The 26,777-nt window shown below is 41.3% G+C and overlaps 2 pseudogenes; both read right to left on the bottom strand.

Moving 5' to 3' along the window:
* Positions 1 to 4,391: 4,391 nt before the first annotated feature.
* Positions 4,392 to 23,515, bottom strand: LOC119315922 (annotated as a pseudogene).
* Positions 23,516 to 23,935: 420 nt separating this feature from the next.
* Positions 23,936 to 26,777, bottom strand: part of LOC119315923 — a 48,805-nt pseudogene continuing 45,963 nt past the window's right edge.

Here is a 26,777-nt window from a genome sequence, read left to right on the forward strand (position 1 = left end):
AAACACTTTTTTTTAAGACACGTCTCTGCCTCTCTGGTGAACATCTCGAGAGGGTTGCAGCAGAGGACAAGACGCCCGCGAAGTGCGGAGAGGGAGGAGATGGCCGCGACGTAGGAGGCGTGGACGGGGAGCGGGCGCGACGCAAGACGGCAGGAGATAGCGGGAGGACGGAGGAGTAAGGATGGCTTCCGCAAATCAGTCGCGCGCTGGCTTCCGGCTCCTCGTGCAGAAGCAGGTCTACAGGTGTTTTTCTGGGGGCTATAGAAGCCGGAGCCGCACCAAAGGGCCTTTTTATGGGCCGGCTCCACACAGAAATGGCTCAGAAGCCGCGGCTGCTATTTCGGGCTGGAGCTCCTCGCAGCCGACTCCAACCTGGCCTTTTACTGTTTTACCCTCCCGCAAATCTCCACAATACAATAATAATGCCACAAAACAGTTCGCCCATTGTTTCCTTCGTCATCCCAAGCCGCTCCTCAGCCAAGGATTCCTTTGACCCGGCCACCACCCGCACGATCTCCGGCCATCGAAGTTCTCTCCCTCCTTTAGCGGTGGATCGTGTTGAATATATGAGCAAATTACTACGATATTTAGTTTGAATAAACAATAAATAAATCGTGACGACAATAACAGGGAATGAACTGATCATACGGACTAGCAAAGTAGATGAATAGATCGAATCTAAGGCACAGACTAGAAATAAGAATTCTAGTAGGATCTTAAACAAGGAGGACAGAATCACATACAGTATTGCAGGAGCGAGACAACCTGCATTGATGCTCGCACATATCGTTGATGAAGAGGTTGCTGAGGTCGGGGAAGAAATTGTCGTCGGAGCATGGTTCTTTGTACCTGTTTGTGCCACTTAGTGGTTTTTGTCTAATTAATGCATGTGGTGCTTTCGACCCGTTTGCGGCTGATGGTATGTTTGGCCCGTTGTTCGTCATCTGGCAATTTTGGGTAAGTTGTATTATAAATATGTAAGTTATTGCACAATTTGAAAAACAAAAATTTGGTGCCACATCTCGGCATCGCTCACCTACATACATCTTGTATTTCATGCATGGACATCACAACATGTATGCTAACTGAATCAACATTTCAACAGGTATATTATTAAGGAAATTTGGCATTGCCTAGGGTTTCAGATAGCCGCTTTGTTTGTTGTCTCCGCTAGCTTATTTCTGGTCTTCTCAATCTCCTATTTTTGGCTTCGGTGACGAGTGCATATGATTGCTCTTTTTTCCTCTTCAAGAGGTCAACTACATCTTGGAGGGTTTTCTGCCTTTAGCAGGGCCACGAGAACATAAACACTTGTCGAATTTGACAGGCTTTGATCTAATCTGACATCATTTGGAAATTGGCACATAGATAGATCTTAAATCTGATCTTGGGTCGGCCATACTATCTTCCTAGCATGAACTGCATCTTGACATGAAAATTTTACAACAACGAACCATAGAAGACAGTCTAACTTTTACATGGTAAATGAAGAGCACATGCGTTTATTTATGCCACATATGAGTTCTAGAAGTCAACTAAGTAGTTCATACAAGTCATACAATTTTAGTTTGGTGCAAACCATACAAGTCACCCGTGGTTCGATTAGAATTTGAGCTATCAGTTTATTGTGTTTCTTTCTCCATGCGATGTGCACTTTTGAAATAATAATGCTTCAAATAATGTATCTTTATATAGATTTATTGTTCCATTCTATATCAACGCATGGGCATTCAACTACCATTTAATAATTGGCAAATTTATAATACATAAATAGTTGATCCCCACTAACTCTAACTTTCTCAACATACAGCCCTTCACATCACCAAATTTGCCACGCCATCCTCCACTACAACTATTTTTTAGCACATGCATACACAAATTTATTTATTTTTCATCTCCAATGGTCTAGCGTATATGCATACTCTTTGTCCACACACAATTGCCTTTGCAATAATAGCTTTTCATTTGTGTCATTTCATTCCTATAAATTTTATCCAAAATTAATCTTTAAAATCTCACAGCAATGTGCGGGGAAATCACCTAGTTGAACTAGTGCCCCAGACTCGCAAACGAGCAATGGAACTACTGCGTAACAAACTCTACTGCGCCACTAAATTACAAATAGGGAGCATAAAAGACATTCAAGCCTCAAGAACATCATCAGCCTGGTGAAATTTTAACAATTCGATATGGCTGATGTGCAATGTATTCACTATTTTTTATGAGTATGCATTGATCGAATAGTTGACACTAGCAATTTAAGAAAAAAACTCTAATAATTGCCCTTGACACCACTGAGTTCTTATTGCACACAAAATATGATCTTACGGATGTAATCTCCAAAACGCAACACTAATTCATTAATCCATTGAAATATTGTCAGAAAATATTTACTCCAACAACTCTCATCGCAGCCAATTTTCACATGCATGGTCGTACCATATTTACTACTACTCCATTCAACCTATACTCTAATCGCACATTAACTTCAGAATGGGCCCACTTCTTGAATATGCTCTCACATGTATGGCCAACATATGTTTGGGAAACACTTAGAATCAGTAGTCTGATTGGAAGCAAATCGCCAGACATATCAACTGCCATTGATTCTTTTAAATCTCACGGTGAAGATACCGCTTAAAAAACGTCAAACCGCCTGCACAGGCCGCGTAACCCACCCCTAATTTCTCGCATGAATCCCTTCTCTCACGTCTCACCTGGCACGCAACGCCACTCAGCTCACCCTCAACCGCATCGCCCCTCCATATTCGACCGCGCATCACCCCCGAGCTCGCCGCACGTCGTCACCTCCTCGTCGATGACCACAACTACCCCATCGTCCAGATCCGTTACTTTGTTCTCCCCACACCATCTTACCCGGGGGGACAACGCAGGTGCGCCATCCCACCATTAGGGGCTCGATCCCCCCATCTCTCTTCTATGGTTGGTGCTTCGCCAGGTCACCCTACGGCTGAATCAGTTGTCGGAGTAGCACGGGCCAGCCGGAGAACCTGCAGTAGCCTCCGACATCCTCCTCACCCCCATTTGAAGTGCCCAATCCTATAATCAATTGGAAGGCATTTTGTACTGAGGTAACTAAAGGTTACTGCATGAACATCTGGAAATAGTTTCGATGTGGTATGTTCTTTTCTAGAAATTGAACAACATTCCTACATCTCAGATTCATATAGTGGTGAAATTTGTTCCAGGTAATAAGCAGTGACAATATGTGAAACATGGCTTCTAAGATAATATTTCTGTGGTAATATGAAGTCATCCTATGCATGAAAACTGGGCAGAGGTTACTAAAACTTATGTCGTGTTTTCTGTAGGGAGGTTAGTTTGTACCTTTTGCCTGTGTTCATGAGATTACTAAAATAAACAATCCAAAAAAAATAGATTACTGCCATGAATTGGTTATCCTAATTGGATCCATTTGGTTGCTTTCGAAAATGGGCTACTTGTAGGAAAGAACAGACAATTTTGAGTCTTCATTAACATATAAAACCCGATGCTGCTGCTTCTACGCATAATATCTGATGACATGTCCTTCAAAAACTTCATCAGTTTAGCTTTATTATTCACCAATCCTTAATGATGTCCCCCAACCCAAGTACAGATTTCCAGGTACAGTTTTTCCGAATATAAGAAAAATGACATAGCTACATCTGCTTTCTTGGGTTGTTGCTTCATGCTCTGGCAGTAATATTGTAATTTTCTACGCTACTATCATACTATGTCAAAATTTTGACATAGCTACGTCTGCTATCTTGGGCTCTGATATTGTACCCAACATGTTTCTGAGTTTAAGTTATCTTGCATCAATATTTCCATCCTATTCTCTATTTTATTCCTTATCCAATTTTTAGTAGACAAGTGCTTACAGCTTATTCTTGCTTATATTGTCCTGCTACAATAATCGTTTTTACTAGTTTTTTTACATGCTTCCTATATATGAAGCTTCCAAAGTGTACTACAAATTTTCATTTTTTACATGCTTATCTATATATGAAAGATTGGTTGCATGGGAAAGAACGGAATATAGTAAGTCATACCTTAGAGTACTTTGAACTTCTCCTATACTGCACGGCTTTATCATAACCTGGGCTCCTTTAACTGTTTCTAATATGATCCTTGTCGATTGCTTTATCATGACTTCATCTAAGTACTTGGTTGTCTTTTCAGTCATTTCTACCTGTGCATGAGTTCCTCCCACAGTTTCAACACTGAAACATTCATAATCTCCACCTTCTGCAGACACTAACTTCTTTTCCCAAAACTGCATTCCAGCTTGACGATACAAATAGGATAAGAGTGAATCTCGTTCATCTTCGGTTAGTGCACACGAGATCATCCCAAATAGGGGAATTGCATGTGAAAATATAACTGTGGGTATATCCAGTTTTTTGTCTTTATCATCATAAGCAGCCGAGACAGAAACCATTAACAATGCTTTGATTCTAGGTTTATCCAAGATCAGCTCTCCATCAGATGCCATATTGATCTATGTCATAGATAATATAGCATTAAGGGATATAACAAAACTTCATAAAAAATCCAAAAGAAATGCTACTATACTCAATGTAGCAAATGAAGATATTACTCTACCTACGCATAAAAACAAGTCCGAAGTCCCTGTATGTTAAGAATAACAAAAAGCTAAAGTGAGAAAATATGGTTGGTCAGTGGAATTAATATTCAAATTCTTTTCACCACATTGTTTGCTTATGCTCATTCCTCAAACAATTGGGCCTAAGGAGGATAAGATGGAAGTTAAATAAAACTGATTTTAATATGTTAAAAGTTATTTGCAAACCAAGTGTGTGTGCATGGCATGCTGCTAGGTGTTCTTTTTTGCTATTGGATCTAAAGAGAAGTGAGATTGTACCTCACATATTGAACACACCATCTCAGGTCATAATACCTAAAGAGAAAGGAAATTACATGTGCCAGAAATTATTCAATGATAATGCAATTGAGAAAGACACATCATGTTAATCTGCAAACTGCTGTCAGCATTTCTTTGAATCAGTGAGATCCCTAAACTAGTAGTGTTGTGATGCATCCTCTGTTCATCTGATTTGGCTCGCAGTTCACATTGATTTGGGGCAGTTTGAGCACAGAATAATGTAGGCATGTTCCTCACTGACAACCCTGCCTATTGTTTTAATAGATTGTAGGCAATGTGATATCTAGACAGACAAACCATTATGATGTGCAAAGGTGTATGAGGCTATGAGCAAGCAGCGGTGTGTTTCTCCTTACAAGTAGGTTCAGTTTTAGGCTTTTATTGCATAATAGATATGGTTTTGTGATCTATGGTCTTAATTACAAAAGCATGCTAGCATATGGAAGAATGGATATTCTATTTGTTGCTCTTATTGATTTGGCTACAAAGAGGAGATCATCTGGAATGTATCTATCTGCTGTGGACTCAGACACTATCATTATCACCCTACTAACAGATTACCATTTATAGATGATGCTCTATTGGTGATTTTGACTTTTCAAAGAAGTTTCCCTACAAACTCAGTGATTACGTGGAATACATATGCAACTTTTGTTCTGATAGAACTAATTCTAATTTTTCTCTGAAACTACTAGGTACCCATCTTGGTTGAACTTCGTGGAATTTTGCAAAATTTGCTTACTGAGTTAGATTGCCCATATCAAGCAAGTTACAGTAATTTATTTGAGTTTTTTTACCAATGATCCATTCTTATAGTATACTAAGATATGCATAGATACTTTTTTCACACATCTTATGTCCGGTTTATGATATTTGTACTCCACAGAGAAATCTGCATGTCCATGCTTGATATCACCCCCACCCTGCTGTGACGCTAAGCCACCGGTCACGTGGAAGAAGTCAAGAAGAAGGGAGTGAAAGGAGAGACTGGGAGGGGTAGGTTAGAAATGCAAGCCACTTTGATACTTAGATGAAAACATGATGGATTGTTCGCGGACTAATATTTAGCCATCAAAATGGAAGTTCCCTTTTGATGCAAACAATGGTTTAACATTTATTTCTTCGTAGAAAGTTTCCTGCAGATTGCAATGCCATTGGTGCCCTAGAAGCTAAATAAATGTACATGAATTGATTTCCATGCTAATGTGAAAATGAGGCATAATCTGCTTATTTTAATGTAGCATGTAGGTCAAAAACAACATGATTCCTTGATTAGAGGATGAGTCTGTGCAAACTAGTTCCATTGCGATGTTATCATACTTCATTAATACCTACAATTAAAATGTTATCATTATACTTGCGTCTATAAATACATATGGTTTGGTCGTTATTCTTTAAATCTCAAAAGTTCTTGGTTCATTTCCTGCTTGTTTATTGTTGGTTTTCTTTTTTCCTTCTTCGTTGATAGATACGTGACTGTAGTCTGTATAGAAGTTGTGTCTATATAACATGTCTCCCTATGAAATTTAACCATGTGTTTGAATGGACAAGATCTGGTCTACTAAGATAGTATAAGATGGAACAGAAAGAATCTAATTACCAAAGATGAAAATAATTCCATATCTTCTGCTGTTACTGCAGCCCAATCTTCAAGGGATTATTTTTCCAATGTTTGACTATATTGACATATCATTATGTTCTAATATTTTAATATGAAAATATTGGTTTTCTCTCTCTCTCGATCAGTAGCTGGATGTAGTGTGCAACCTATGTAATAGATATGTTATGTGCAACCTTTGTGATAGACTTGGCTATTCACGTTCCTAAAACTGTTGCTTTTTCTCATCCAGTTGGTAGAGATACAGAAGACCTATAAAATGAGTTACCATCATGGCTTATACTTAGTACGTGACCATATCCTTGCAAATTTTTGTTTCTTGGCCTTGATGTAAAATTGTAAAAAGTGGCGGTTCAACCCATGGCCGGCGCAGCTAAAGAGATATTTGGAAAAAGATGACAACCCAAATAAAGAAGATACAATGTTGGAGAAATGGAACACTCTGGTGCACTCTTGAGGAAGGTTTTAAGGGAAGTCAAACAAGAGGAACTATGCTGCTCGCTGGAACAGTATCAAATATCAACCTTCTGAATGCTGAAAGACAATGTCTCTTTGACAGCAAGGGGGCCTTTGAGGGGAGGAAGCCTAGTGCTTTGATCTGATGTATTCCACTATTCTCAGAATTTTTTTAGTTGTTTCCATGCTATACTATAAGCACCTCTCGTTGTAGAACTCAAGTCTCAGCTCCAACGATATTTTATCATCTAATGAAAGGAATCTCGGCTGGTGTGATGCCTGCTATAATGTCTACTATGATTTCTATTTTACAAAATAAATGAGCTACCAGGACCGCTCAAACAATCTGCTAACAGTGATCACATGGCAACGCGGCCACAAATAATCTGACAAAGTGCGTCAAGCCGTGCCTTGGGTATTCTCAAAATCCAAATTTTGGAAAAAAAACATGTACCATATTGTGGTCACAAACTGTGGTTTTAGTCTTACATTGATAGCAGAAAGTCAAAAAATGGGAATGCATTCTCAAATGAGGGAGTATACTTCTCTCCCTCACGAAACCTAGAAAAACAAATGGTAAGAACTTGTGATAAACTATGTGTAGTCTTCTAAATGTTGTAGACAAGTGTTAGATATCAGCAAACAACTGTAATGACATTATATATTTTCCGGTCTATAAAAACCTGTAGTAACTCAAATTTGTACTCGCCAAACAATGTTCATGAACACCAAATCCAGCGCGAAGTGCAAACCATACCTGTAGGATAACCCAGTCCATTTGGTCACCATCACCACCCAACTCCTCTCTCATGGCAAACTTCTCCGCACAAAGGCCAACCTATCCACCGAAGACAGGAGATCTCCTCAATTCCTCATATGTCACTCTCAAAAGCATACAGTAGCACAAAAGAAAACATAAGTACCCATAAATGTCAAAATCTCACTAATTGCACAGCTGCCAACCTGATACCCTCATCCTCGTCCCTCAGCAATTTCTCCATGCAAGCATAGCAGCACTCCACAACCCCGCCGCCGGCATTCACCTTCTTGAGGACCGCAGCGAGGCCGCTGAGCACCTCCGCCCGTGACAACGGGTAGAGTCCGCTGGCCATCGAGACTAGTGCTCGGATCTCCATCTCAGGGTCAGCACCTGAGCTACTGGATGCGTGCGGCCCCAGAAACTGAGCCCTCTTGGAGACGAACGGGCTGGGTTTGGAAGCGGCGAGGCCCTCGTCCATGAGATTCACGACCCCATAAGCTTGGAAATAATTTTGCAAACCCCATATAAGTATATTTCTTGCAAACTAAAACTAATAATCTCTAGCAAATTAAAATTAGAACTGCATGCTGGTCGCATATTTATTGTATGATTAAATTTCCAGGTCTTTGTAACTGTTATTCTGATATCAGCACAAAGACCTAAAAATAAGAATCAATTTCCATATAGCTGAGAATTAAAAAAAAACATAGCAACAATGCAGCAACAATTTCCATATGCATTTAGATTTAGTTACACATGTTCAATCCAGCTAACTTTTATCTAGATTGCTTAGGACATTGTTATGCAAACAGTTGATGGAAAGAATTTAGCGCAATACTACAAAACACATGAGCTAGCATAGAGTTTTGTAAGGGGCATATCTATGTTTTTTCTCAACGGTAGTGGCCGCCTAACTTACTTTACAAAATGGGACAAGGATAATGGAAGGATGGCCTTGTGCCCTTTATTCATGGAATGATACTAATCAATACTCATCTACCGCATAAGTTTCTTCATGGTCTTTTAGACTACAATCCTAAAAAAAATTTGCCTTCCTAAATCCTAATCATGTAGGGGCATTGTTGTCTGCTACATGGTCTAAATGAGCATAGGCCTTGTGATTACTGAGATCAACCGTAGAATCAAAAGCATATAAGATCACCGGTTCGTTGGTGTATTGGAAGAGGACCTACCAGCGGTGGTGGAACTGGACTGCCGCGGTGCCGACGGTGGTGCCCCTTGTGCCTTCTCCATGCGAGAACGGCCGACAGCGTGTTGTAGGTAGGCTGCGGAGAGGTGGGCCGGGAGGGGGCGAGTAGAACCTGGCAGTAGGCGGTGTAGAGGAGCAGGAGGCCACGAGGAATGGGGCAGGGCCGCAACGGCGAAGGGGATCTCGAGCGTGATGTGGCAGAGGATAAGACGCCCGCGGAGTGCGGAGAGGGAGGAGATGGCCACGATGCAGGATGCGCAGGCAGGGAGCGGGCGCGGTGCAAGACGACAGGAGATAGCGGGAGGACGAACGAGTAGGGATGGCTTCTGCAAATCCGCCGCGCTCTGGCTTCCGGCTCCCCTTTGGAAATATTTCGGGATCTGACCCTGTTGCCTACCACCAGGGGGTGGCGGTAGGTTTGCACGTCCTACCGCCATGGGCTCTGGCGGTAGGTCCCTTGACGGCGACTGACGGTCGTCGGCTCGTGCTGACGTGGAAAAGGGCCTACCGCCATGGGCTCTGGCGGTAGGGTACTGAAGCCTACCGCCAGCACCTCTGGCGGTAGGGTCCTGGGTGGTGGATAAGGTGGATAAGGGGCTGGTTTGTGGGCCCTAATGCCTATGACCTTCCAACTAACGCCTATGACCTTCCACCGGTATGCTAGAGAAGTAACATGTTACTCCAAAATGTGTTTCAACACTAACATCCATTTTATATGCACTCACCGCCTCCTCTATGCAAGTACTTCACCTGGATAGATCATGAAGTGCCAAAAGATGTCCAAAAGGACAAATATGAAGATTGTCTTAGGCGCCAGTAGCTGTTCGAAGGAAGGTTTCAAATAGGCTTGGAGGAAGAGCGTCGTCATAAAGAGAGGATGGAGCAGAAGTAACGCGAGGAGGAGAGGGCAAGCCAAACAAATCCTGCTCGTGAGGAGAGGACAAGAAAGCTTGCAAAGGCTTGCAAGGCACAAGAGGAGGATGAGGCACGTGACAAGAAGGGGAAATGGCCCCGTATGACTCAGTAAAGCCTTCGCTTCGGTGGACTCGTCATGTAACCGGATGAAGCCATGTCAAATTTATCATGAACTATGTAGTACTAAGGCATGAAGCCATGTTCCGTGAACTTGTCGTGAATGAATTTGCCATTTGTATTGAATTTGGTGTGGAGATGTTTGCAAGGTGTCGTGAGAACTTTAGTTTGTCAGCAATTTGTGTGATTTGTCAGCAATCTATGTGATGATTTTTTTTATAAACTGTTGTGCTGAGATGATGGATAGAATAGAGGAAGGCCTCTGTTTTTAAACATACCGCCAGACACCCTGGCGGTAGGTTGCTGGACCCTACCGCCAGAGCCCATGGCGGTAGGGGTGGCATAGTTTCTGTGATGGAAAAAATCAACCCCTTGGCGATAGGCTCAAACCCTACCACCAGAGCGTGTGGCGGTAGGTTGTTGGATCCTACCACCAGAGCACATGGCGGTAGGGGGCGGCAAAGCTTCTATGACGAGAAAAAACACCACCTTGGGGGTACGGTAAGCCCACATAATCAGGTGTATCTTATAGGATAGGTATTACACAGGGCTTCAAACATTTGGCTCATGAGGATAATGTATATTAATATGGTCATCCAAAAATGAATATAAATTAAATATGATCTTTTCCTTCCAGATTCAGTTGTCCTAAATATAACTATAAATATGCAACAAATCCTTAAAGTATTACTTGGCTAAAAAATAAATCTACAGTTGGGGTTGAGTAGACTTCATCGTTACAAATTACTTAGCAGCCTGCAAATATAGATGCATTCATTGTTATTATTTAAGGTTGATAGCTTGGAATATTCTCAAATTCCAAACGACTGACAGAGAATAAGAACATGGGTACACACTACCGAACTTGAGATGGTACCTCTTTTCTAGTATATACCGAACTTGAAAGAACCGCGCAAACAGAAAGAATCAGTGCAGCAGCAATACTGAAAGTGAAAACATACATTTTATATAGAACATTAGCATGTAGACAAAATTGGAAGTAAGCAATGGAGAAACACCTCTTTGGCTAAATGTTTGGCTATATTGGCTGAAAAGCTCCCATGATTCTTGCCAATGGAAAACAGAACGCCATATATATCTTGATCCTGCATATAATAAATACGGTCGCCACATAGAAGAAAAGAGTCAGTTACCACAAAATTGAAGTCATGGGCTCAAAGCCTCAAATAATTATAAAGTAAGCAATATTCTATACGATGAATAAAACTCAAATTAACATTTAGCAGGATAATTAAGGCTCCGTGTTACATTGACTACACGGATAATTCATCTAGAAAATGTTCAAGCAAAGATCAGAATAGCAAGGGAGAGATAATTGTGAAGCATGGTGATTGTTCTGCACTAACATACCTCCGGATTTTTCTTCGGACCTGCAATGAGACCATCAAGTGCAGATTTAAACATTTGAAGTTTAGGCAGATTCACTGGCCCTAGGATCTTGCGTGCTGCATTTCGAACTACAACATTGGCATCCATCAATATGCCAAGGAACTGCAAAAGCAATAGGAGGCATAAGGTTACCAAATTTAGCATCTAGCACAGTTAATTACAAATAAAGAACCAATTCATACATCTAGCTTACACGAGATACATTATATTAATAATTAGTACCATGTGCATGTGCTTCTCCTGCATGCTCAAACATCCATATGTTGCCATATCAAACAGTGCCTGCAAAGTTTGCAGTCTAACTGCTTCCGTATCATCATTCATCATGTCCATCAACAAGTCCAAGGCCTTCTGTGCATATTGGTTTGAAAGCTTTGCAAGAGCTCCCAACGTTTTACATGCAACTGTTCGGACCTGTAGGGAGAACATATAGAACAATAAACAAAAGACACGGGACGTTAAGGGGAATTATGTGGTATAAGAGAATGACCTGACGTGATAGAATTCATCTTCAACCCCATGCGCAAATATGCAAGCAGCACTAGGGAATGATAATTTAGGTTGTAGTTTTTTCCCTTTGATGCTAGAGGCACTCCCAGTGTCAGTTTTTATGATCTTCTTAGACAGCGACTGAAGCAAAACACCTTCAGATACTCTCTGGATTTTGTAAAGTGCGTTGAATGCTTCAATTCTTACTTCTGTACACATGTCCCTGGCCACGGAGCTAAGCTGAATAGAGAAGTCCAAAGGGGAAACAAAGCAGTTATCATTACAGTGGTCAGTGGAGTAAAACTTGTAAGTTACAAATATTAAATGCACAAGCATGATTAGATGCATCTTTCTTATTGTGTGCATCACAAACTGCATGTTTTAGTAGTAAATCTCATTCACCATGAGTACTTTCACCTTGTCAAAAGGATTTCTAGTGATAAGAACAGAAAGGTAAATTGATGAAAATACAGGTCTTCTAAGTAAAAAACTAGAACATCGCTCCCAGTATCAGTTATGGGCATGTCGTATAACTATTCATTCCAATCTATACTAGCCTGGAATTGACATATAGAAACAGAAGTATTAGGCTAAATAAAAATGTCGGTATACAATTAACACTAGGCCCACACTCAGCTAGTTGATCCTATCGTTCATGAACACCGAATCCAGCGCGAAGTGCAAACCATACATGTAGGATAACCCAGTCCATTTGGTCACCATCACCACCCAAATCCTCTCTCATGGCAAACTTCTCCGCACAAAGGCCAACCTATCCACCGAAGACAGGAGATCTCCTCAATTCCTCATATGTAAATCTCAAAAGCATACAGTAGCACAAAAGAAAACATAAGTACCCATAAATGACAAAATCTCACCAATCGCACAGCTGCCAACTTGATACCCTTGTCCTCGCCCCTCAGCAATTTCTCCGCGCAAGTGTAGCAACACTCCACAACCCCGCCGCCGACATTCACCTTCTTAAGAACCACAGCGAGGCCACTGAGCACCTCCGCCCGTGACAACGGTAGAGTCCGGTGGCCATTGAGACTAGTGCTTGGATCTCCATCTCAGGGTCAGCACCTGAGCTACTAGATGTGTGCGGCCCCATAAACCAAGCCCACTTGGAGACGGACGGGCCGGGTTTGGAAGCGGCGAGGCCCTCATCCATGAGATTCACGGCCCCATAAGCTTGGAAAGAATTTTGCAAAACCCAAATAAGTATATTTCTTGCAAACTAAAACTAATAATCTCTAGCAAATTAAAATTAGAACTGCATGCTGGTCGCATATTTACTGTATGATTAAATTTTTAGGTCTTTGTAACTGTTATTCTGATATCACCATAGAGACTTGGAAAGAAGAATCAATTTCTATATAGCTGAGAATTTAAAAAATAGCAACAATGTAGCTGTATGGATTGAACTCCTCCTCAAAGTATATATGCATTTAGATTTAGTTACACATGTTCATTCCAGCTAACTTTTTATCCAGATTGCTTAGGACATTGTTATCCAAACAGTTGATGGAAAGAATTTAGCATAGTAGTACAAAACACAGGAGCTAGCATAGAGTTTTGTAAGGGGCATATCTATGTTTCTTCTCAACGGTAGTGGCCGCCTAACTTACTTTACAAAATGGGACAAGGATAATGGAAGGATGGCCCTGTGCCCTTTATTTATGGAATGATACTAATCAATACTCATCTACTGCATAAGTTTCTTCATGGTCTTTTAGACTATAATCCTGATTTTTTTGCCTTCCTAAATCCTAATACTGTAGGGGCATTGCTTCCTGCTACATGATCTGAATGAGCATAGACCTTGTGATAAATGAGATCAACCGTATAATCAAAAGCATATAAGATCACCAGTTCGTTGGTGTATTGGCAGAGGACCTACCAGCGGTGGTGGAACTGGACTGCCGTGGTGCGGGCGGTGGTGCCCCTTGTGCCTACTCCATGCGAGAACGACCGACAGCATGCTGCAGGTAGGCCGTGGAGGGGTGGGCCGGGAGGGGGCGGGCAGAACCTGGCAATAGGCGGCGTAGAGGAGCAGGAGTCCGCGAGGAATAGGGCAGGGCTGCGGCGGCAGAGGGGATCTCGAGAGGGCTGCGGCAGAGGACAAGACGCCCGCAGAGTGCGGAGAGGGAGGAGATGGCCGCGATACAGGATGCGCAGGCGGGGAGCAGGCGCGGCGCAAGACGGCAGGAGATAGCAGGAGGACGGACGAGTAGGGATGGCTTCTGCAAATCCGCCGCACGCTGGCTTTCGGCTCCCCTTTGGAAATATTTCGAGATCTAACCCTTTTGCCTACCACCAGGGGGTGGCGGTAGGTTTGCACGTCCTACCGCCGTGGGCTCTGGCGGTAGGTCCCTTGACGGCGACTAACGGCCGTCGGCTCGTGCTGACATGGAAAAGGACCTACCGCCATGGGCTCTGGCGGTAGGGTACTGAAGCCTACCGCCAGCACTGTGGCGGTAGGGTCCTGGGTGGTGGATAAGGGGCTGGTTTGTGGGCCCTAATGCCTATGACCTACCAACTAACGCCTATGACCTTCCACCGGTATGCTAGAGAAGTAACATGTTACTCCAAAATGTGTGCCAACACTAACATCCATTTTATATGCACTCACTGCCTCCTCTATGCAAGTACTTCACCTGGATAGATCATGAAGTGCCAAAAGATGTCCAAAAGGACCAATATGAAAATTATCTTAGGCACCAGCGGCTGTTCGAAGAAAGGTTTCAAAGAGGCTTGGAGGAAGAGTGTCGTCAGAAAGAGAGGATGGAGCGGAAGTAACGCGAGGAGGAGAGGGCACACCAAATGAAGCTTGCTCGTGAGGAAAGGACAAGAAAGCTTGCAAAGGCTCGCAAGGCACAAGAGGAGGATGGGGCACGTGACAAGAAGGGGAAATGGCCCTGTATGACTCAGTAAAGCATTCGCTTCGGTGGACTCGTCATGTAACCGGATGAAGCCATGCCAAATTTATTATGAACTATGTAGTACTAAGGCATGAAGCCATGTGTCGTGAACTTGTTGTGAATGAATTTGTCATTTGTATTGAATTTGGTGTGGATATGTTTGCAAGGTGTCGTGAGAAATTTAGTTTGTCAGCAATTTGTGTGATTTGTCAGCAATCTATGTGATGATTTTTATTTATAAACTGTTGTGCTGAGATGATGGATAGAACAGAGGAAGGCCTCTGTTTTTAAACCTACCGCCACATACCATGGCGGTAGGTTGCTGGACCCTAGCGCCAGAGCCCATGGCGGTAGGGGGCATAGTTTCTGTGACGGAAAAAATCAACCCCTTGGCGGTAGGCTCATACCCTACCGCCAGAGCCTATGGCGGTAGGTTGCTGGATCCTACCGCCAAAGCACATGACGGTAGGGGGCGACAGAGTTTCCGTGACGAGAAAAAACACCACCTTGGCGGTAGGGTAAGCTCACATAATCAGGTGTATCTTATAGGATAGGTATTACACAGGGCTTCAAACATTTGGCTCACAAGGATAATGTATATTAATATGATCTTCTAAATATATATATAAATTAAATATGCTCTTTGCCATCCAGATTCAGTTGTCCTAAATCAAACTATAAATATGCAACAAATCCTTAAAGTATTACTTGGCTAAAAAGAAATCTACAGTTGGGGTTGAGTTGGCTTCATCATTACAAATTACATAGCAGCCTGCAAATAGATGCATTCATTATTATTATTTAAGGTTGATAGCTTGGAATATTCTCAAATTCCATAGGACTGACAGAAAATAAGAGCATGGGTAAACCCTACCGAACTTGAGATGGTACCTCCTTTCTAGTATATACCGAACTTGAAAGAACCGCGCAAACATAAAGAATCAGTGCAGCAGCAATACTGAAAGTGAAAACATACATTTTATATAGAACATTAGCATGTAGACAAAATTGGAAGTAAGCAATGGAGAAACACCTCTTTGGCTAAATGTTTGGCTATATTGGCTGAAAAGCTCCTATGATTCTTGCCAATGGAAAACAGAACGCCATATATATCTTGATCCTGCATATAATAAATATGGTCGCAACATCGAAGAAAAGTGTCAGTTACAACAAAACTGAAGCAATTATAGAGTAAGCAATATTCTATACGCTGAATGAAACTCATATTAACATTTAGCGGGATAACCGAGGCTCCGTGTTACATTGACTACACGAATAATTCATCTAGAAAATGTTCAAGCAAAGATCAGAATAGCATGGGAGAGATAATTGTGAAGCATGGTGATTGTTCTGCACTAACATACCTCCAGATTTTTCTCCAGACCTGCAATGAGACCATCAAGTGCAGATTTAAACATTCGAAGTTTAGGCAGATTCACTGGCCCTAGGATCTTGCGTGCTGCATTTCGAACTACGACATTGGCATCCATCAATATGCCAAGCAACTGCAAAAGCAACAGGAGGCATAAGGTTACCAAATTTAGCATCTAGCACAGTTAATTACAAATAAAGAACCAATTCATACATCTAGCTTACACGAGATACATTATATTGATAATTAGTACCATGTGCATGTGCTTCTCCAGCATGCTCAAACATCCATATGTTGCCATATCAAACAGTGTCTACAAAGTTTGCAGTCTAACTGCTTCTGTATCTCATTCATCATGTCCATCAACAAGTCCAAGGCCTTCTGTGCATATTGATTTGAAAGCTTTGCAAGAGCTCCCAGCGTTTTACATGGAACTGTTCGGACCTGTAGGGAGAACATATAGAACAATAAACAAAAGACACGGGACATTAAGGGGAATTATGTGGTATAAGAGAATGACCTAACGTGATAGAATTCATCTTCAACCCCATGCGCAAATATGCAAGCAGCACTGGGGAATGATAATTTAGGTTGTAGTCTTTCCCTTTGATGCTAGAGGCACTCCCAGTGTCAGTTTTTACGATCTTCTTAGACAGCGACTGAAGCAAAACACCTTCAAATACTCTCTGGATTTTGGCAAGTGCGTTGAATGCTTCAATTCTTACTTCTGTACACATGTCCCTGGCCATGGAGCTAAGCTGAATAGATAAGTCCAAAGGGGAAACAAAGCAGTTATCATTACTGTGGTCAGTGGAGTAAAACTTGTAAGTTACAAATATTAAATGCACAAGCATGATTAGATGCATCTTTCTTATTGTGTGCATCACAAACTGCATGTTTTAGTAGTAAATCTCACTCACCATGAGTACTTTCACCTTGTCAAAATGATTTCTGGTGATAAGAACAGAAAGGTAAATTGCCGAAAATACAGGTCTTCTAAGTAAAAAACAAGAACATCGCTCCCAGTATCAGTTATGGGCATGTCGTATAACTATTCATTCCAAACTATACTAGCCTGGAATTGACATATAGAAACAGAAGTATTAGGCTAAATAAAAATGTCGGTATACAATTAAAACTAGGCCCACACTCAACTAGTTGATCCTACCGTTCATGAACACCGAATCCAGCGCGAAGTGCAAACCATACATGTAGGATAACCCAGTCCATTTGGTCACCATCACCACCCAACTCCTCTCTCATGGCAAACTTCTCCGCACAAAGGCCAACCTATCCACCGAAGACAGGAGATCTCCTCAATTCCTCATATGTAAATCTCAAAAGCATACAATAGCACAAAAGAAAACATAAGTACCCATAAATGACAAAATCTCACCAATCGCACAGCTGCCAACCTCATACCCTCGTCCTCGCCCCTCAGCAATTTCTCCGCGCAAGCGTAGCAACACTCCACAACCCCGCCGCCGGCATTCACCTTCTTGAGGACCGCAGCGAGGCTGCTGAGCGCCTTCACCCGTGACAACGGGTAGAGTCCGCTGGCCATCAAGACTATTGCTCGGATCTCCATCTCAGGGTCAGCACCTGAGCTACTGGATGCGTTCGGCCCCCTAAACCAAGCCCGCTCGGAGACGGACGGGCCGAGTTCGGAAGCGGCCAGGCCCTCGTCCATGAGATTCACGACACCATAAGCTTGGAAAGAATTTTGCAAAACCCATATCAGTATACTTCTTGCAAACTAAAACTAATAATTTCTAGCAAATTAAAATTAGAACTGCATGCTGGTCGCATATTTACTGTATGATTAAATTTTCAGGTCTTTGTAACTGTTATACTGGTATCGGCAAAGAGACCTGAAAAGAATATCAATTTCCATATAGCTAAGAATTTTAAAAAATAGCAACAATGCAGCTGTATGGATTGAACTCCTCCTTAAAGTATATATGCATTTAGATTTAGTTACACATGTTCATTCCAGCTAACTTTTATCCAGATTGCTTAGTACATTGTTAACCAAACATTTGATGGAAATAATTTAGCGCAATACTACAAAACACAGGAGCTACCATAGAGTTTTGTAAGGGGCATATCTATGTTTCTTCTCAACGGTAGTGGCCGCCTAACTTACTTTACAAAATGGGGCAAGGATAATGGAAGGATGGCCCTGTGCCCTTTATTCATGGAATGATACTAATCAATACTCATCTACTGCACAAGTTTCTTCATGGTCTTTTAGACTAGAATACTGATTTTTTTGCCTTCCTAAATCCTAATCATGTAGGGGCATTGCTGTCTGCTACATGGTCTAAATGTGCATAGGCCTTGTGATTACTGAGATCAACCGTAGAATAAAAAGCATATAAGATCACCAGTTCGTCGGTGTATTGGCAGGGGACCTACCAACGATGGTGGAACTGGACTGCTGCGGTGCAGGCTGTGTGCTACCTCTTGAGCATTCTACAAACGGTGGTTGTCTATGTAAAGAGAAACAGACAATCCAAACTTCAAATGATATAAGTGAAGCACATGAAGCATTCTATAAAGCCATACTCAAAAGATATAAGTGAAGTGCATAGAGTATTCTATAAATCAACCAAGGACTATCTCATACCAGCATGGTGCATAAAAGAAAAATGAAAACCAAATGCAAAAGACGCTCCAAGATTGCACGTATCGCATGAACAAAACGAATCCGAAAACATACCGATACTTGGTGATGAAAGAGGGGATGCCTTCCGGGGCATCCCCAAGCTTAGACGCTTGAGTCTCCTTGAATATTTACTTGGGGTGCCTCGGGCATCCCCAAGCTTGAGTTCTTTCCTCTCTTCCTTCTTATCACATCGAGACCTTCTCGATCATCGGACACTTCATCCACACAAAACTTCAACAGAAAACTCGGTAAGATCCGTTAGTATAATAAAGCAAATCACTACTCTAAGTACTATTGCAAACCAATTCATATTTTGTTTTTGCATTATAGCTACTGTAATATAACTTTTCCATGGCTTAATCCACTGATATAAATTGATAGTTTCATCAAAACAAGCAAACTATGCATCAAAAACAGAATCTGTCTACAACAGAACAGTCTGTAATAATCTGAACATTCACCATACTTCTGATACTTGAACAATTCTACCAAAACTAGGAAAAATAAACAATTTGTATAGGGAGACAGTGCAAAAAGAATCAGAACCATTTGACGTTCCAGCTAAAAATGTAAAATCGCGCACTACAGCCAAAGTTTCTGTCCTGCACCGTACAGACCATCAAGCAAATGTAAACATCCTAAAGGCAAACCTTGGCACATTATTTTTATAATACAATGGGATTGTACAAGGGGATAATTATTTTTGTTGAAAAGTTTCTGTAATCAAGATTCACAAAGTTTCTGTGAGCATGAACAAAGTTCAAGGCTAGCTCCCACTTCAACAATGCTTGTCTTTCTCACTTTCGCTTTCCTTTTTGAAAACGTTTTGGGTTCCCCTCTTTATTTTTGTTGTTTTTAAACTATATAAAAGCACTCAACAGAAATAAATGACTCTCTAAAACTTCCGGGTTGTCTCCCTGGCAGCGCTTTCTTTAAAGCCATTAAGCTAGGCATATAGTGCTCAAGTAATGAATCCACCCGGATCCCAAGGTATATCAAAGCCAATTTTAATTAATAATGATTTATAATTTAGTAGTGAGCACAAAGTAACATATATCATGCAATAACGAAGTCTAACTCTCTTCCTATGCATCGCCATGTCATAAAAGAACAATTCATGCACACAAAGTAAAGGCCAATGCATAGTATAAACAGTTTCTTGCAACTTTATCATATTGGAAACATAGAGAGGTGGAGATATAGTTCCTCTCTCATAATAATTGCAAGTAGGAGCAGCAAGCACATGCATATTATATTCATCAAAATCATCATGTGCAACGGTAAAAGGCAACCCATCAATATATTCCTTAATAAGAGCAAACTTCTCCGATATAGTGTAGTTTGGAGAATTCAGAAAGATAATAGGAATATCATGTGTGGGTGCAATAGCAACAATTTCATGTTTAACATAAGGAACTATAGCAAGTTCATCTCCATAAGCATAATTCATATTGGCATCTTGGCCACAAGCATAGCAAGCATCATCAAAAAGGGATATTTCAAAAGAATCGATGGGATCATAGCAATTATCATAATATTCATCCTTCGGTAAGCATGAAGGGGAATTAAACAATGTATGAGTTGAAGAGTTACTCTCATTAGAAGGTGGGCACGGGTGATCAATCCGCTCTTCCTCCTTTTGTTCTTCGCTCTCCTCCTCATCTTTTTCATCCAATGAGCTCACAGTTTCATCAACTTCTTCTTCTATAGATTCCTGCAAAATATTAGTCTCTTCTTGGACAGCGGAGACTTTCTCAATAAGTGCATTAATATCGTAATTGTATTCATAATTCTCATAACAATATTTAAGGATAGCTAAATTTTCAGGTCTATAAACAGCATCATCAAAATCTTCAAACTCTTTAAACATAGATTCAATTTCATAAGCACCCATAAAAGCAACAAATTCTTCTATTTGTTCCACATCATAGTAATCATATATACCATTAGCATAAGAAGCTAAGGTCTTATTATCATTAAGTTTGCATGAAAAGGGAAGGTGTGGAGCCTTCATCCTAGAGCAACAAGTATAATCATATCTCAAGCATAGTTGCCTAGCATACCAATTCAATATTTGAATTTGATCCCATAATAATTTCCCTTTTTGTGTCAAGCGGTAATCCCTAAAGTATTCACGTTGATCCAATGTTACTCCCATTACATAATTGAATGGGGTTTTCTCAGGATTATTAAAGTAGTACATAATATCTTTCACATAACCAGCATTGAGAGTTTTAGGAGGTTCCCCATCTCCATGAGCAGAAAGTACACCTAATTTTTCTGGTATTTCGTGTTCCATATCCATAACTAAAGATAAAGAAAAACTAAGAATAGCAAATAAAAATTAGTTAGTGATAAAGAAAACAAGCACACACGAGAATATCCACCCCACGCTATTGCTTCCCAGCAACGGCGCCAGAAAAAGGTCTTGATAACCCACAAGTATAGGGGATCGCAACAGTTTTCGATAAGTAAGAGTGTCGAATCCAATGAGGAGCTAAAGGTAGAACAAATATTCCCTCAAGTTCTATCGACCACCGATACAACTCTACACACGCTTGATGTTCGCTTTACCTAGAACAAGTATGAAACTAGAAGTACTTTGTAGGTGTTGTTGGATAGGTTTGCAAGATAATAAAGATTACGTAAATAAAAAGTAGGGGCTGTTTAGATTAAGAAACAATAAAGTAAATATAGCAAGTGTGGAAAAGTGGTGGTAGGAGTTGCGAAATTGCCCCTAAGCAATTGACTACTTTACTAGACCGATAGCAAGTATTATGTGGGAGAGGCCACTGCTAGCATGTCATCCCTGACTTGGAATTCTATGCACTTATGATTGGAACTATTAGCAAGCATCCGCAACTACTAACGTTCATTAAGGTAAAACCCAACCATAGCATTAAGATATATTGGTCCCCCTTCAATCCCGTATGCATCAATTTCTATGCTAGGTTGAAGCTTCTGTCACTCTTGCCCTCCAATACATAGTCCTATCAACATACAACTAACCCTAGGGTGTGATCCACGCGCGCAATCATATGATGGGCACCAAAGGACAGCAACATAACCACAAGCAAATTAAATCAATCATAGCAATTCATCAACCACCGATAGGACAACGAAAATCTACTCAGACATCATAGGATGGCAACACATCATTGGATAATAATATGAAGCATAAAGCACCATGTCCAAGTAGAGGGTACATCGGGTTGCGGGAGAGTGGACCGCTGTAGATAGAGGGGGGAAGGTGATGGAGATGTTGGTGAAGATGGCGGAGGTGTTGGTGTAGATCACGGTGATGATAATGGCCCCCGGTGGCACTCCGGTGCCACCGGAAGCGAGGGGGAGAGAGAGCCCCCCTCCTTCTTCTTCCTTGACCTCCTCCCTAGATGGGAGAAGGGTTTCCCCTCTGGTCCATGGCCTCCATGGCATGGGAGGGGTGAGAGCCCCTCTGAGATTGGATCTGTCTCTCTGTCTCTCTCTGTTTCTGCGTTCTCAGATTCTTCCCTTTCACCGTTTCTTATATTCCCGGAGATCCGTAACTCCGATTGGGCTGAAATTTTGACACGATCTCTATCCGTAAATTAGCTTTCTTGCGGCGAAAGAAGGGCATCAACCGCCTTATGGGGTAGCCACGAGGGTCAGGGGCGCGCCTGCCTCTCCAGGGCGCGCCCCCTACCTTGTGGGCCCCTCGAGCATCGTCTCGCGTGGATTCTTCTTCCCAAAAATCATATATACTCCAAAAAAATCTCCGTCAATTTTTATTCCATTTGGACTCCGTTTGATATGGATATTCTGCGAAACAAAAAAACATGCAACAAACAGGAACTGGCACTGGGCACTGGATCAATATGTTAGTCCCAAAAATAGTATAAAAAGTTGCCAAAAGTATATGAAAGTTGAATAATTTTGGCATGGAACAATAAAAAATTATAGATATGACGGAGACGTATCAATAACCAATCATACATAAAAGAATTCAGAGAAGATTCAAATATTATTCATAGATAGATCCATTTTATATGCACTCACCGCCTCCTCAATGCAAGTACTTCACCTGGATAGATCATGAAGTGCCAAAAGATGTTCAAAAGGACCAATATGAAGATTGTCTTAGGCGCCAGCGGCTGTTCGAAGAAAGGTTTCAAATAGGCTTGGTGGAAGAGCATCGTCAGAAAGAGAGGATGAAGCGGAAGTAACGCGAGGAGGAGAGGGCACGCCAAACGAAGCTTGCTAATGAGGAGAGGACAAGAAAGCTTGCAAAGGATCACACGGCACAAGAGGAGGATGAGGCACGTGACAAGAAGGGGAAATGGCCCCGTATGACTCAGTAAAGCATTCGCTTCGGTCCACTCATCATGTAACCGGATGAAGCCATACCAAATTTATCATGAACTATGTAGTACTAAGGCATGAAGCCATGTCTCGTGAACTTGTCGTGAATGAATTTTCCATTTGTATTGAATTTGGTGTGGAGATGTTTGCAAGGTGTCGTGAGAACTTTAGTTTGTCAGCAATTTGTGTTATTTGTCAGCAATCTATGTGATGATTTTTATTTATAAGCTATTGTGTTGAGATGACGGATAGAATAGAGGAAGTCCTTTGTTTTTAAACCTACCGCCACACACCCTGGCGGTAGGTTGCTGGACCCTAGCGGCAGAGCCCATGGCGGTAGGGGGGCATAGTTTCTGTGACGGAAAAAATCAACCCCTTGGCGGTAGGCTCAAACCCTACCCCCAGAGCCTGTGGCGGTAGGTTGCTGGATCCTACCGCCAGAGCTCATGGCGGTAGGGGCGGCAAAGTTTCTATGATGAGAAAAAACACCACCTTGGCGGTAGGGTAAGCTCACATAATCAGGTGTATCTTATAGGATAGGTATTACACAGGGCTTCAAACATTTGGCTCACAAGGATAATGTATATTAATATGATCTTCTAAATATATATATATATATAAATTAAATATGCTCTTTGCCATCCAGATTCAGTTGTCCTAAATCAAACTATAAATATGAAACAAATCCTTAAAGAATTACTTGCCTAAAAATAAATCTACAGTTGGGATTGAGTAGGCTTCATCATTACAAATTACATAGCAGCCTGCAAATAGATGCATTCATTATTATTATTTAAGGTTGATAGCTTGGAATATTCTCAAATTCCATAGGACTGACAGAAAATAAGAACATGGGTACACCCTACCGAACTTGAGATGGTACCTCCTTTCTAGTATATACCGAACTTGAAAGAACCATGCAAACAGAAAGAATCAGTGCAGCAGCAATACTGAAAGTGAAAACATACATTTTATATAGAACATTAGCATGTAGACAAAATTGGAAGTAAGCAATGGAGAAACACCTCTTTGGCTAAATGTTTGGCTATATTGGCTGAAAAGCTCCCATGATTCTTGCCAATGGAAAACAGAACGCCATATATATCTTGATCCTGCATATAATAAATATGGTCGCAACATCGAAGAAAAGAGTCAGTTACAACAAAACTGAAGCAATTATAGAGTAAGCAATATTCTATATGCTGACTGAAACTCATATTAACATTTAGCAGGATAACCGAGGCTCCGTGTTACATTGACTACACGAATAATTCATCTAGAAAATGTTCAAGCAAAGATCAGAATAGCAAGGGAGAGATAATTGTGAAGCATGGTGATTGTTCTGCACTAACATACCTCCAGATTTTTCTCCAGACCTGCAATGAGACCATCAAGTGCAGATTTAAACATTCGAAGTTTAGGCAGATTCACTGGCCCTAGGATCTTGCGTGCTGCATTTCAAACTACGACATTGGCATCCATCAATACGCCAAGGAACTGCAAAAGAAACAGGAGGCATAAGGTTACCAAATTTAGCATCTAGCACAGTTAATTACAAACAAAGAACCAATTCATACATCTAGCTTACACGAGATACATTATATTGATAATTAGTACCATGTGCATGTGCTTCTCCTGCATGCTCAAACATCCATATGTTGCCATATCAAACAGTGTCTACAAAGTTTGCAGTCTAACTGCTTCTGTATCTCATTCATCATGTCCATCAACAAGTCCAAGGCCTTCTGTGCATATTGATTTGAAAGCTTTGCAAGAGCTCCCATCGTTTTACATGGAACTGTTCGGACCTGTAGGGAGAACATATAGAACAATAAACAAAAGACACGGGACATTAAGGGGAATTATGTGGTATAAGAGAATGACCTGACCGGATAGAATTCATCTTCAACCCCATGCGCAAATATGCCAGCAGCACAGGGGAATGATAATTTAGGTGGTAGTTTTTTCCCTTTGATGCTAGAGGCACTCCCAGTGTCAGTTTTTATGATCTTCTTAGACAGCGACTGAAGCAAAACACCTTCATATACTCTCTGGATTTTGGCAAGTGTGTCGAATGCTTCAATTCTTACTTCTGTACACATGTCCCTAGCCATGGAGCTAAGCTGAATTGAGAAGTCCAAAGGGGAAACAAAGCAATTATCATTACAGTGGTCAGTGGAGTAAAACTTGTAATATACAAATATTAAATGCACAAGCATGATTAGATGCATCTTTCTTATCGTGTGCATCACAAACCGCATGTTTCAGTAGTAAATCTCATTTGCCATGAGTACTTTCACCTTGTCAAATGGATTTCTGGTGATAAGAACAGAAGGGTAAATTGCCGAAAATACAATTCTTCTAAGTAAAAAACAAGAACATCGCTCCCAGTAACAGTAATGGTCATGTCGTGTAACTATTCATTCCAAACTTTAGTAGCCTGGAATTGACATATAGAAACAGAAGTATTAGGCTAAATAAAAATGTCGGTATCACATTAACAGTAGGCCCACACTCAGCTAGTTGATCCAACCGTTCATGAACACCAAATCCAGCGCGAAGTGCAAACCATACATGTAGGATAACCCAGTCCATTTGGTCACCATCACCAACCAACTCCTCTCTCATGGCAAACTTCTCCGCACAAAGGCCAACCTATCCACCGAAGATAGGAGATCTCCTCAATTCCTCATATGTAACTCTCAAAAGCACACAACAGCACAAAAGAAAAAATAAGTACCCATAAATGATAAAATCTCACCAATCGCACAGCTGCCAACCTGATACCCTCATCCTCGTCCCTAAGCAATTTCTCCGTGCAAGCATAGCAACACTCCACAACCCCGCCGCCAGCATTCGCCTTCTTGAGGACCGCAGCGAGGCAGCTGAGCGCCTCCGCCCATCACAACGGGTAGACTCCGCTGGCCATTGATTCTAGTGCTCGGATCTCCATCTCAGGGTCAGCACCTGAGCTACTGGATGCGTGCGGCACCATAAACTGAGCCCGCTTGGAGACGGATGGGCTGGGTTCGGAAGCGGTGAGGCCCTCGTCCATGAGATTCACGACCCCATAAGCTTGGAAAGAATTTTGCAAAACCCATATAAGTATATTTCTTGCAAACTAAAACTAATAATCTCTACCAAATTAAAATTAGAACTGCATGCTGGTCACATATTTATTGTATGATTAAATTTTCAGGTCTTTGTAACTGTTGTTTTTATATCAGCACTGAGACCTGAAAAGAATATCAATTTCCATATAGCTGAGAATTTTAAAAAATAGCAACAATGCAGCTGTATGGATTGAACTCCCCCTCAAAGTATATATGCATTTAGATTTAGTTAAACATGTCCATTCCAGCTAACTTTTATCCGGATTGCTTAGGACATTGTTATCTGATACGTCTCCAACATATCTATAATTTTTGATTGCTCCATGCTATATTATCTACTGTTTTGGACTATATTGGGCTTTATTTTCCACTTTTATATTATTTTTGGGACTAACCTATTAATCGGAGGCCCGGCCCAGAATTGCTGTTTTTTTGACTATTTAAGTGTTTCAGAGAAACGAATATCAAACGGAGATTTTCT

The sequence above is a fragment of the Triticum dicoccoides genome, chromosome 6A (genome assembly GCF_002162155.2).
Source record: "Triticum dicoccoides isolate Atlit2015 ecotype Zavitan chromosome 6A, WEW_v2.0, whole genome shotgun sequence".
NCBI lineage: Eukaryota > Viridiplantae > Streptophyta > Magnoliopsida > Poales > Poaceae > Triticum > Triticum dicoccoides.